Source organism: Tympanuchus pallidicinctus, unplaced genomic scaffold (genome assembly GCF_026119805.1).
Source record: "Tympanuchus pallidicinctus isolate F22 unplaced genomic scaffold, pur_lepc_1.0 scaffold13, whole genome shotgun sequence".
NCBI classification, from domain to species: domain Eukaryota; kingdom Metazoa; phylum Chordata; class Aves; order Galliformes; family Phasianidae; genus Tympanuchus; species Tympanuchus pallidicinctus.
The window spans coordinates 18,872,395-18,884,501 of record NW_026294648.1 but is presented as its reverse complement, the minus strand read 5'-3'; the positions used below and the strand labels follow the sequence as shown (position 1 = coordinate 18,884,501).

General features: G+C 44.5%; 1 protein-coding gene across 3 annotated transcripts in view; it reads right to left on the bottom strand.

The window, feature by feature from the left end:
- LOC128075747 (rho GTPase-activating protein 20-like) overlaps window positions 1-10,219 on the bottom strand; it is a 31,532-nt gene extending 21,313 nt beyond the window's left edge. Inside the window, exon 1 of one of the 3 annotated variants that reach the window (XM_052672736.1) lies at window positions 10,198-10,219. The gene's annotated coding sequence lies outside the window, so the exon portion shown is untranslated. Of the gene's footprint in view, window positions 1-6,582; window positions 6,703-9,163; window positions 9,302-10,197 lie in introns of those variants that run through there. The other 2 variants (XM_052672734.1, XM_052672733.1) reach the window with 2 other exon arrangements.
- Window positions 10,220-12,107: the final 1,888 nt, after the last annotated feature.

The following is a 12,107-nucleotide window of genomic DNA, read 5'->3' as shown; positions in this document are numbered from 1 at the left end:
AGGGAAAGATTTGTCAGTTAGCAAATGTCCACCCCATACACTCTTTGCTGAGGCAAGGATGACAGCCATTCCCTCCCTTTCTTGGACAAGGGAAGCACTGAGCACTGATTTTACTTGTACTGAATCTTGTTAGAGATGGACATAGTCTAAAAATTAATATGTGACTCTAATCCAAGACACTCATCAACATTACCGTTGCAAAGAAGTCCATCTGCCCAGTGAGCTCTGAATTTAATTTAACCATCGTCCCTTCTGTTCCTTCATACCTGGTTGATTAATGAGCTCCTACACTGATTCTGTTGCTATCACAAGCAGGATTTAAAAAAAAATTCTGAAACTGAATTTCATTACAAACCATTGTATGGAATTTTGCCCAGCTTTGTTGTTCCGGCTTCCCTGTGTTCAAGGGCATTAAAGGCAATATGATCAAATATAGGGAGAGAGTTAATTTAGATATGTATGGGAACATTAAGTCACAGCCTGAAGCCGTGATTGAGCCGCTGATGAAGGGGAGAAGACAGGCCTAGGAGCACAGGTGAAAGTTCCCAAGACCTCATTCAAGGGTTGGCCACCACAAGGGAAGGATCTCTACTTACAGATCCTCTCCTCTGGAGTATTCGGTGAGCCCTGATCAATCAGAAAGGGGAAAGTAATTCTTTCTTTGTTTACAAGATTATGACCTTTGCTTTTCTTAGGCAATTTAAAACTGGTTTAAAGCAGTTATTTCTGCTAATGCCTTTCTCAACAAGGTCTATCCCTACTTCCAGCATACTGATGTTTCACCCTGAGTCCTCTGCATGCTGCTGAATGGAGATAAAGGATTATAACCCTTCCAAGAAGTCACTAGTATGACTGCAGGCACCTAGCTTACTCTTCCAAGGAAATTTGCTTCTCTCTGAGCTTTTACTTTCTGTTACTTTCTAATATGGAAAACTTGGCTCTTAGCTCACTTTCTCAAAGTCATAAACTGAAGATGATTAAAGGGAATCATATACTTTTAAAATACATACATATTTGTTCATAAATGTGGACTCTGACTAAACTCCATGCTGACAGTTAGGTAGGCTTATGCTGTTGAAGACACTGCCAGGGACAGATGACATCGGTCACAAAGTCTTTGATCACTTGGAGCATCACAGTCTGTTCAGAGCTAATAACACCAATATTATTCTCATTCTTGCATGGATCTCATGAAATAATCTTTTCCTGTGAATACACAGTATTATTATGTTGTGTCAGGGCAGATAGCTGATCTCTGCTATTAATCAACTGATCCCAGTAAACACACATAAAAGCAAAACTTACTGCATAAATACAGCAAGCAGTTATTTAGCTCTTAGGTAACATTAAAATAACTTAGAAGCCATTTAAGAGTACAGAAGCAATTAACTGATGGCGTGGATTAGATTCATATGAAAAAAATTGCTGCTGCTCTTCCACCCACTTCTGCCTTCTGTTCTGTCTCTTGTTTATGTGACTGTAGGATGCTTTTATGAAGTGTCTGTATAACACTGCAGTTGCGTTCCGATTTTGAAAACCAACTTAGAGACAGATGGAGAAGAAAAGATTGTTCCGTGAAAGGGAAATCTGGCATTAGGTTACAAGAATTGAAAATAACCAGGCTTGTCATTTTGTTATGCTGATTTGCATTTAAAATTAGCATGGGGAAAAGTACTTGATTAATAACGCTATAAACGTAATCTCCCTGTGATCCTCAGGTCTTTGTAAGACCAGGAGGAACATCATGCAGCACAGTAGCCCCCCGGCATGATTCACCAAGCAGAGAGGAAAGGAAAATGAAGCCTTGGGCTAACAGCCATCCTGCACTGCCAGCACTCCCTGCCGCTGCAGTTTTTCCACCTTCTCATGCACTGCACTCACGAGAATGTTGCGTCCTTCTGTTTTCAGCAGCTCCTCCAAGTGATGAGACATCCCATCCCATTTCCCATACGGATGCCACGTGGGCATCCCTGCAGTGCATGAGGCCTCTGCAGTTGTTCTAGAGATGTTCCAGGCATGTGAACAGGGGAAGAGAAGCAAACCCTGCGTGTCTGAAGGAAGACCCACTGCTATGTCTGGCCAAGCGAGAGCTTTCAGAACATTGGCTGCCACTGCTTTTCCCTCTATATAACTGTGTTTCACCATAACTCTTCTTAGCTGGTGGGTTCTAAAACACTACAGTTTTTACTCAGCCAGGCCCTTCCTTACTCTCCCTCCATATGTGGCTACTTTGGCTTCAAAGAGGCAGCTCGAGAAATGGAGGCAATGAGACTCAGAGTGAAGGTGTAAGTAACATGCAAAGGGCGGCATAGAAACACAGTGGCAGAGATAGACTTGGAAGCTCGGTCCTCCTTCTGGGAGAGATCTAAGCTAGATTTCCTTTCTCCTCAGATCACAAATTGTTATTATGACATTTTCACTGCAAAGAAAAGGCAGACACAGCTCCTGCCAAGAGTTTATCCAAAAGCACAGACCAGCGTCTGTGAGCAGACAGAATTTAAGCAGATGAAATCTCATGGAATAGTATTAGAAATTCCCAGTATGTTAAAATTTGTTTTCCTCTACCTGACTGATGAGGCAGGCTCACGCGCTGCCACTGGAGCTACAAGAAGTTTTTCCATAACACAAACAATTCACTTCTTCTAAAAAGGAGCAGCTCTCGGAGCACACACAGCCCAATTAACACTATGCTAACTGCCCTGTGCCTCCCCTGGCCTGAGTTTCTGGCAGTCGCTTATGTTTTCTGGCTAATGCAGCTCTGTTCTGGTCCTTCCTGCCTATTTTTTCCATATTGCTGCATGTCAGGTAAGGACACGTCTGCCTGTCCGTCTGTACTTCAATTGTTACATTACTTCACCCTAAACAGTGTGAAAATTCAGGGCCCAGAAGACAGGAAAAAAAGCACAGCTGTTTCTTTGGGGTGAATCTTGCCAGCAAAGACATTTGGTGTTAACATTTCCTTGCAAATGCTAGGGAGAATCTTTAACTCTCCTGTCACCACTTTAACCCTTTGATCTACTTTAGATCCATAGTTAGCCTAATTAATCGAAGAACAAAATGTAAAATAATGTTGTGTGGCTGGAGCGCGGAGATGGAGCAGAGTTTAATGTGAATGCAGAGCTAAGAAAATTGTGTGTAAACATTTATCTGAACTGTTTTGCACAAGTAACCTTCACATGCTATTTTACTAATTGCTTCTCTCTCCCTCGATGCAAAAAGCAGCTCCAACCAAACCCAAACATTTCTTAAAATATGCAGAACCTGATGGATGGTGCTAAATCAGTTTGCAAGGACACGCTTTGAAACATTTCCTTTTCCTTCCAAGAAATGAAGCCCTAATGGTTTATTTTAAAATGTCCCATATAAGGGTGATGAGGAGAAACAATTCTCAACTGCCAAAGGCTGAGTAGGTTTTCCACCCGGGGGTGACTGGGGACTAGTTTGACTCACACTCATCTGTTCCGTCTCATTTTTCCTCTGCTGCCATGGACTATTTGTGCCTGCAGGGCCTCCCTTCCTCAGGATTGCACAACTGGCAGCAATGGCAAAGAAAGAGGATGTCCTCAAAAGCAGAGAGAGAATGATGCCTCATGGAGAGTATCAGAGGTCTTCCAGAATGAAACAACTCCTGGAACTTCTCACAAAATGCCTTCTTGTCTCTACAGGACTTAAGAAAACCTCTGCATAACTCTACACACACATATATATGATCTCCAGCATTGGGCCATGGTACACTCTGATTATGAATATAGCAACAAACAATTACAGGGTGAGTGCTGGTAAGACTTAAGTTGTAAATCAGTGAGTGCATACTTTTAAAAAGTGCTTTAAAACATTTGATGCAAGCTGGTTCCCTGAAGCAGAAGCTTCTATTTTAAAGTAGGATGTATATATAACACTGGGAGGAAGCTTACTGAATTTCACAGTATAAGAATTCATCACTGAGGCCAAAGTAAATTAAGAATCAGGATTCCTTTTTTAATGCAAATAAATAGTTTGCTGAGTTGTGATTTGGCAAAAAGAAAAACTCACGGAGCAGTCAAATGTGAGAAACAGAAGAATGTACTACATTTCCCCATGCCTTCAAAATACCCCCCTTTCTTCCCCTCACCTAGTTCAAAATTCCTCCTGCTACCATAAAAAGAAACAGGACTGCCTGGGTATTCCCAGTTACAGAACTACTTCAGCCTCTCCAAAGCAGGGCTGCTGAGCTCAAGTACACAGGATCGGCCCTTGTTAGGGCCCAGATGATCTACCAGCACCTGAAGTGCACAGTACCCACACTCAGCTTGTGATATAGGAAGCTAAAAATTGCACAAGGAAGAGAAAATTTTAACTACAAATAGTACAGTAATGCTTCGAGTCCACTGAACACATCTTGAATGCTGTGGCATGAATTCTCACTTCTCCCTCTTCCTGCCATTGCACAAGATGCACAATCAGTGCCAGCTTCCAGGCTCTTAGTGGACCTCCAACACATCCCTGATAGAGTGACCAGATGCTCCTTGCCAGTATACCTGCCTTGGCCTTTCTTTAGGAATAGAAGCAGGCTTAAGTCCAAGGCAGCTTCCCTCAGTCTGAATGCAAAAATATGCATGAACTGTGCCTCCCAAGAAAGGTCCCCCTTTCCTACCTTATGATCAAACAGAACGATGAATTCTGTTACAAGCAGAGCGTCAGTGGGAAACCCACTCCTCTTTGACAGGGACTGCCAGTAGTCTTTGGTGCCTGTGAGTTTAAGTACCTACTGCACAATGCAGGGCTGGTGCTTCTCATGTATTTACCTTGATTAAATAAATTTATTTGCAGCTTGGCCACAGAAAAGAGCTTGAAAAGAGGCAGATCTGTGCATCTGGATTTCATTAGGGCTGAACATTAATCCCTTTATGACTTCCAAGCATCCCGTTAGTGCTCCACAGACACGGGGTTGTTAAATGGCATTTTCAGAGCTGGCTGGCTGAAAGATGGATTAATCAACAGCACCTCTTCTAACACACATACCATGAAAGGCAGTTTCCCCTTTCTCTTGCTTGCCCATCTGCTGGACGAGAACAAGACAGCTAACACACTTATTAGTAACATCCAACGTTGAATCCCTCCTCAAAACTCATCTTAGCTTTTTCCTGAATTGTAGGATTTAATCCTACAGAATTTTGCAGTTGATGACAGTGGGGCTCCAAACACCATGAATTTCAGTGGATCTGCAAGTCTAAAGTTACACGAGGTGGGCAAAAAAAAGTGGACTTCGGCTCCAAAAATTGCACGTCTTTGCCAGTTGTTGGAGTTGCAGGAAAATGTTAGGAGTGGAACACTGAAAAAGGCCAAGAGAGACATTGCTGAGCAGTTAGGCAAGGCAGGCTGGAGAGCATCATGCTGGCTGAGCCCATGTAAAAATGAAGGTGTGAAGGAGGAGCCTGAAAACAGCTTGAAAAGATGCCAGCAGATTGAGAAAGGGAAGAGAAACTGATCATAAAGAGCTCAGAGATCAAATCACCTCGAATTCAGAAGGCGGTTTGCCAAGTGAGGTTAACAAGAAAACGTGCACATTCTTACAGCAAAATGCCTTGCTATGAACCAATGCAAGTTAAGCTATGAAGCCTTAAAAAACATATTCCAGTTATGAGCAGCAGAAGAGATGGAAACAGAAAAGCAGTAGAATGGAACTTCTCCCACTTAAGCCCCTTAAATTAAGCTGTCCTAATTATCTCATGGGAGCAACTCCTGCAAGCTACTGCAGAAAGTCATAAGTAAGCCAATGAGAGGACGTGATTAGACAGGAAACACCTGCCTTCCACTGAAGTCAACCATCAATGCCAGTGCTTTGCAGAGGTTTGGATTTGTAAAAGGGCAAAGGACCCACGGGGATGCAGAGGTTGCATCCACTGGCAATGAGGAGTGAGAGCAGCCGTGGGCTTCTCTGAGATGCTGCTCTCCATGCCTCTGTTTCTGGCACAGTCCAAAGGAGCTGGCAGTGGAAAACTCTGAGAACTGTTCTATTTAAAGACAATTTTCCTGATTCATACATTATTCCTTGCCTTCGTTTTTCCCAGTGTTTTTTTTTCTTTTTTTACTTCTGCCTTAACCTCTACAGGAACAAGCATGACATCAGTATCAGCTGAAAGAAGACCACACAACAGTGCACAGAAGACCCCAAAGGCTTTATAACCTGCCCCTTATACCTCGCTCCCATCACTTGGGTTGAACGTAAATTTATGTGTAAACACACATCTCCAGTCCTGTGCATTTTCATGGGTCTTCACAGATTCCATCAGATTACATATGTATTTATTTTGAGGAAACCAGAACAGATAAGTTCCTAGTGCCATCATTGTCAGTTCCTATTGTCATCTTTACTTTTTCATTTGGAAAATTGTCCTGAGCCTCCTTCTTTGCTTTCCTTATGCAAGCACATACACATACACAAAACTCTTTTGCTCATAAATTTCCCAATTAATGCTGCAGGCAACATCAAATCCAAACCAAACCAGGTTTTTCAACAGGAATTAAGAAAAATACATTTTAAATTACAAAAACATCCTGTTTTGCTTCAGTTTCTCCCTCGCATGCTGGACTCCACCCTACCTGTTTTCAGAGGGGCTCACTGTGAGCATCAGGTTTTGCAGACTTCCACATCATTATCCTCCCTACCATTTGCTCTCAAGGGAACGCGAGAAGGGGCAGCACTGCAGAGAACAGGAAAAAGAGGGGTTGACTTCTTGTGCCCACGCGCACCCTTCCCTGTGCCAGTCCTTCCTCCCACAGCTCTAACACCCCTCAGGAGAAAACACCAGAAAGAAGAATCGAAGTGTGGGGGTTTTGTTTGTTTTAAAATCACAGAGTGCTGCAGTGCCATTCTCTGTCTGAAATGGAGACGGTGCTATTAAGCAGACTTTCTATATGCCGTACAAGGCATAAGTGATTGGTACAAAGACACTTTTTCCTTGACAAGTCGAAGAATATCCTAAGCAGAAGCCAGGTCAATGATTATAAGCATATGGTGGGTAGGGAGCTGGCGAGGCTGGATTTCCATGTTTTATTGAGAAAATGACCACGCAGATTGGGTGTGGACCATAGGTTTGTAACTCCTTGAGATGACTTCTGCAATCACTTCCAGCCAAGGATACAGGATGTCACCTGCAGGTGCTGCCAGACAGGCAGTGAAGCACTGTCCGTCCCAAAGGAGGCTGTGAGCTCACTCATGGTGTGCTACTGTGTTTGAAGTGGTAGACTCTAAAGAAATCTAAACTTGTGTTTTTGTTTTTCTTTTTTGTCCTATAGACTTTAATAGTTGCTTTCCTCTTGAAAGAAACCTATATTAAATTTTAAAACATCACTAGAGGGTGATGTTCTTGATTAAACAAAATGATTATTATTATTATTAATAATTATGATTAAATAAATAGGCTTCCAATCAAACTGTATGAGCAATGAGATTTTGGAGAAAATTATTACAAACCTCTCTGGGATGAGAGGGGTTAAAATATCTGTGCAGCCTCCTGACTGCTTTCTTCCTTATTCCACCAAGGGAATGTCCCTCTTTAACTGTATCCTGGCGAACACCAGCTCAGAGGCCCACAGAGCACACCCAGAAGCTTCCCTGCAGCAGGTCATGAATTGTGCCAGGTCTCAGCAAGTGGGAGGGACAACTAACTCATGGCAGAGAACGTTGCCATTAATATAAAGTCCATCAAATATCAGTGGCTAACTTTAGCTTAAAGCCATACTGGACAAACTGATGATCAAGTCTCTGGAGAAAGCCCTGGGAGAGCTGCGGTGCAGTGCTGTGTGCATCCCAGGGAGCACAGCTCACATAAGAGCTCTGCACTATGCCGAAGCAGGAGCCTGCAGCCCTGCTGCTCCAGCTGAGTGAGCTCACAGCCTGGTGAGATGCGAGGCAAAGAGTGGCCCTCGCTTTCCAAATCCGCAGGTAATGCTGGCACATCACAGCAACACTTCAGGTTACACAGAACACATCAGCCGAGGGTCCTATTAGGAAAAGGAATGCTAAGGGATGTTCTGAAGGTAGAAGACAGGAAAAACATGAGAAAAACAGACATTTGTGTCCTAACAGCTCTGGGTAGGGCTTGTAGGCAAAAGCTGTGAGCATCTCTAGAATGGGCAGCAAGAGATGCAATAACATATTGCTCCAGATTGTAAAGATCTTTCTAAGACTCCAATTGTAAGCACCCACCAGCCCTTGGCAGGCACTATTAATATAGCAGCTAGCTGCAGGCTTTTTTTTTTTTTTTTTTTTTTTTTTAAATTGAACTTCATATTTACTCCAGTGGAAACAGCCTCCAAAGAAAATTGTTCCATTTAACTACTGTGTTTTGGATGGTTTTGTTTTGTTTTAGAGAATTTCAAACTGGCATTTTGAGTAACGTTTATAGTTTTCCTTTATTTTCCATTATTTCATGCTAAAACTACATTCTACTGCTCACCCCACTGCCTTAAAAAAAGTCAAACTGCTGCTCAGCATCTCCCCCACCAGTGTGTTCTACTTTTTTCCCAGTGCCACATGCTTTTCACCCCAGAGAACACTGCAGTTTCTGTTGGTGAGTCTAAAAATACGACGCAGCAACAAAAGGGCTGTTTTGCCCATCACGATGTCCTGACATGTAGGCAGTGAGAGCACTTTACAGATCTCCTAGAAGAACACGTAGACGCAAAAGCACTGTGATTTTGCCACCATTCTGAAAAAGCTCACTGTGCAAACGTGTCTCGAGAAAAACACTCTCAAAACTCCGTACTGCAGAAACCCCAAGTATTTCATTCCTGACCCACTCCAAAGCCGGGCGGATCCCCTATTCCAGGCATACAGGCATACCTATCCCGTGAGATCTCCCATCTCCCCCGTCCCTCCAGCAGCCGGGCCGGCGCAGTTCCCCCCCAGCACTCATCCAGCCCGGCATCTCCTCGTCCGGCTCTGAACTCCCCCGCCGCTCGAGGGACACCGCCCCTGAAACGCAGCCACGTCTGAGGAAGGGCTTGGAGATCTCCCGACACACGGGCAGCATTATGAGGAGATCTGCCCCTGAAACGCGGCCACGTCTGCGCGGGAGCCGGAACGAGACCCTTGCTCCGCGCGGAGCGGCCGCCCCAGGAGAGCCGGCAGGGGACACCGCCGGGACCGTGGCGGCGAGGGCAGCGCTGCGGTACTTGCCTGGCTCCGCGCGGAGCCCGCGGCGCAGCTCGGAGCGCTGCGGTCCAGTCATACCCGCGGCCGGGGCTCGGCGCCCCGCATGGTGCACGGCGGCGGCGAGCGGACGCGGAGCACCGGGACCGCGCGGCGCTGCGAACGGGGCAGCTCCGCCCGGTACGGGCTCCGCTGGGCATTGGCGGGGCGGGCCGGGAGGGAGACGGGGAGGGGAGAGGAGGGGCCAGGCAGCGGCACCCCCCAACCCGGCGTGGGACGGCTGCTGCGCTCCGGTCTCGTCCGATGGGGGGGAACGCGGGCAGAACAAACGCCCGTCCCGTTCCGGCGGGATGCAAAACTGGAAGGAATGCCCGATCTCCTCCTACTCATCCTTCCCGGGTGTGGGCGCCCAGGGGAACAGCCCGGTCTGTACTGGAGTAATATTAGCCCCACCCGGCAGTGTCTGCCGGCGCTTCCAGCTCGGCGCCCTCCCGGGAAACTCCGTGTAGTAGAGCGAGGTGGAAACATACGGGGGAAGGGGAGGGTTGGAGGAGGGGCACGCTTCAGGTTCATCATCCTGGTTAGCGTGAACCCACCCCTCTTCATGCTCACATGAGCTTCCTCTTTCTGTGCCCAAAGCATTGCGAAAATAATAATAATTTAAAAAACAAACAAAGAAACAACAACAACAAAAAAAAAAAAAAAGAAAAAAAAAAAAAAGAAAAAAAAAGTGTTGGGGAAGACAGGCATGATCTGCTTTCAGAAATACACGTTTCTGTACAGGGTTTGAGCACAAATCACTGCAGGCTGGAAAACTACAAAGTGAAGTTAACTTGATATAGAAGGAGACCCAACAGATTGCCTCACTACCAATAGTGGTGCAGAACCTCACTTTCAACAACAGGCATTGCTCAAGAGTGGAGTCAGGGACTAAATAAGGAGAAGGAGCTACCCAAAAAAAAATTGCTCTGACAGACAGTTTTTGTGGGCGAACTGAGCAGATGAGCCAAGAACTGATGGGGCCACAGACAGTTCCATTCTTGTTCTATAAAGCAGCTTACCTTGGAAGTCAGGGCACCTGAGCTCTGAGGTGTGAAAATAACTTCGCGAGGTATCACCACTTTCTTCCTTCACTCCCACCTCCAGCTCTCGTAGCCCAGCTGACAGAAATGGCCTTGCCCACCTGATTTTCCATCTCCTACTGTCAATCAGCTTCTTGCTTTGCTCATGTCTGTGTGTATCATTCCTTATATCTGTTCCCACAGGTGGAGAGTTGCTATCTCATTATAAGACATGCTTGCTTATCTTCCTTCCTATATTTGCTTGACCTCTCCCTTGATCTTTCTTCAAGGAAATTGGCTAATGACAATTATGCTAATAGATTTTATTACTATAATGTTTGTTGGTATTGCCACAATGTATCAGGCTGTCATTTTTTGAAAGAGACCGTTAAGCAAAGACTTCAGTCTCACTGACAGTTAAGTAAAGCCTAAGTAGGCACTAATTAAGTTGCTTTCCCAAGATTTTTAAATATTCTGCCACGGGAATGTTTTGCAGTTGTGAACAGAGAGGGAAGGTATGTAAATGTCTGCAGAGGGAAGCCCAGACTCCTTCCCATCCTCCATTACTGGTGCTGCTTCAAGTGGGATCTGCCTGGGTGGCTGCCTCACAGGCTGGGGCTATTTATCATCGAGAAGACATGAGAAGCGATGGGGGACAAATTTCTGCTCCCCACATCCTTTTTTTTCTTCTTTTTTAAATAGGAAGTTCTGTTTAAAATGCTTTCTAATTTGCACTGCAGGAAAACTATGTCTCTGTGGGGAAGTCTATTTGTGTAGAGAAAGAAGCCTCAAGAGGCTATTCCAAGGTAAACACATACTGAGGGTGGATGCTTTCATAGTTCTGCTGCTTTGGGAAATGTCCGTGCTATAAACCCTCTCTGAAGATGTGCCGAAAGGAACACATTGCAGGAGGAATACGTACTCCATGCTAAGGGTTTTCTCTCTTCCACATTAAAGTTTCGACTGCTCGCAGAAGCATGGGAGGCGTTAAATCAACTGAACTGTTACAGAAGTGCACAACATCTCAGTCACACAAACTGTCCTGGAAAATGGAGTGATTTTTTTTAAAGGTAAAAACAAATATGAGGAATGCTCTATTTGCCATTTGGCACACAGTGGTCAGACTTTATGTTTTCACAACGCGTATAAGCACAGTCTCTAAGCGGCCCTTACAAAAATTATTCAGCATAAAACACTTTTTGGGAAAAAAAGAAGTAAAGCAATGCAGCCTTCATATGCTCATGGAGTATTACAGAAAATAAAACAACAGCAACAACAAAAAAAAAACAGAAAAAAAATCCAAAAATCCAAAACCAACCGAACATGTAATCCCTCTCCATCAGATTGCAGATTGCGTGCTTATGGGAAATACTTTTGGAGGCAACTCCTGAATCCAGAAGGTACAAATGGGCCAGGCAAATTTAACGTTGCAGATAACACTAGTGCTTATTAGTGCCTTTCATTCATTTTTTTTTTTTTTCCTATGTCTGATTAAGTGGATCTACAGTTCTGTTACAGTTCTGCCCATTATCTTGTTATAACTAAAACATCACATTTCTGTAGGATTTATTTCTAAAGTCCTAGTATCGTTTTAAGTAGAAAAGGTTTCCCTTGCAGTTGGAAGTTGCCATGATTTCTGAGTTGAATAACACTCTTCATATTAAATAAAAATGCTCGAGAGCCCCTAAGCTCACTACACTCACCATGGTAGCTTAATGGAGTTCAGCTGAGCTTTTTCACTCCCAGCACACAAGCACAGTTTCAGGATATATGTATCTTACAGGTCAGCAATGTGTGAAAGACAACATTTACCTGAAGTTTTCAAGCAAACAGAGAGGATCTTCTTCCCTCCCCTTTGCCTCCTGCCAAAAGCCATCCATGAATGATCATCTTCTGAGGAGCAGTTAATC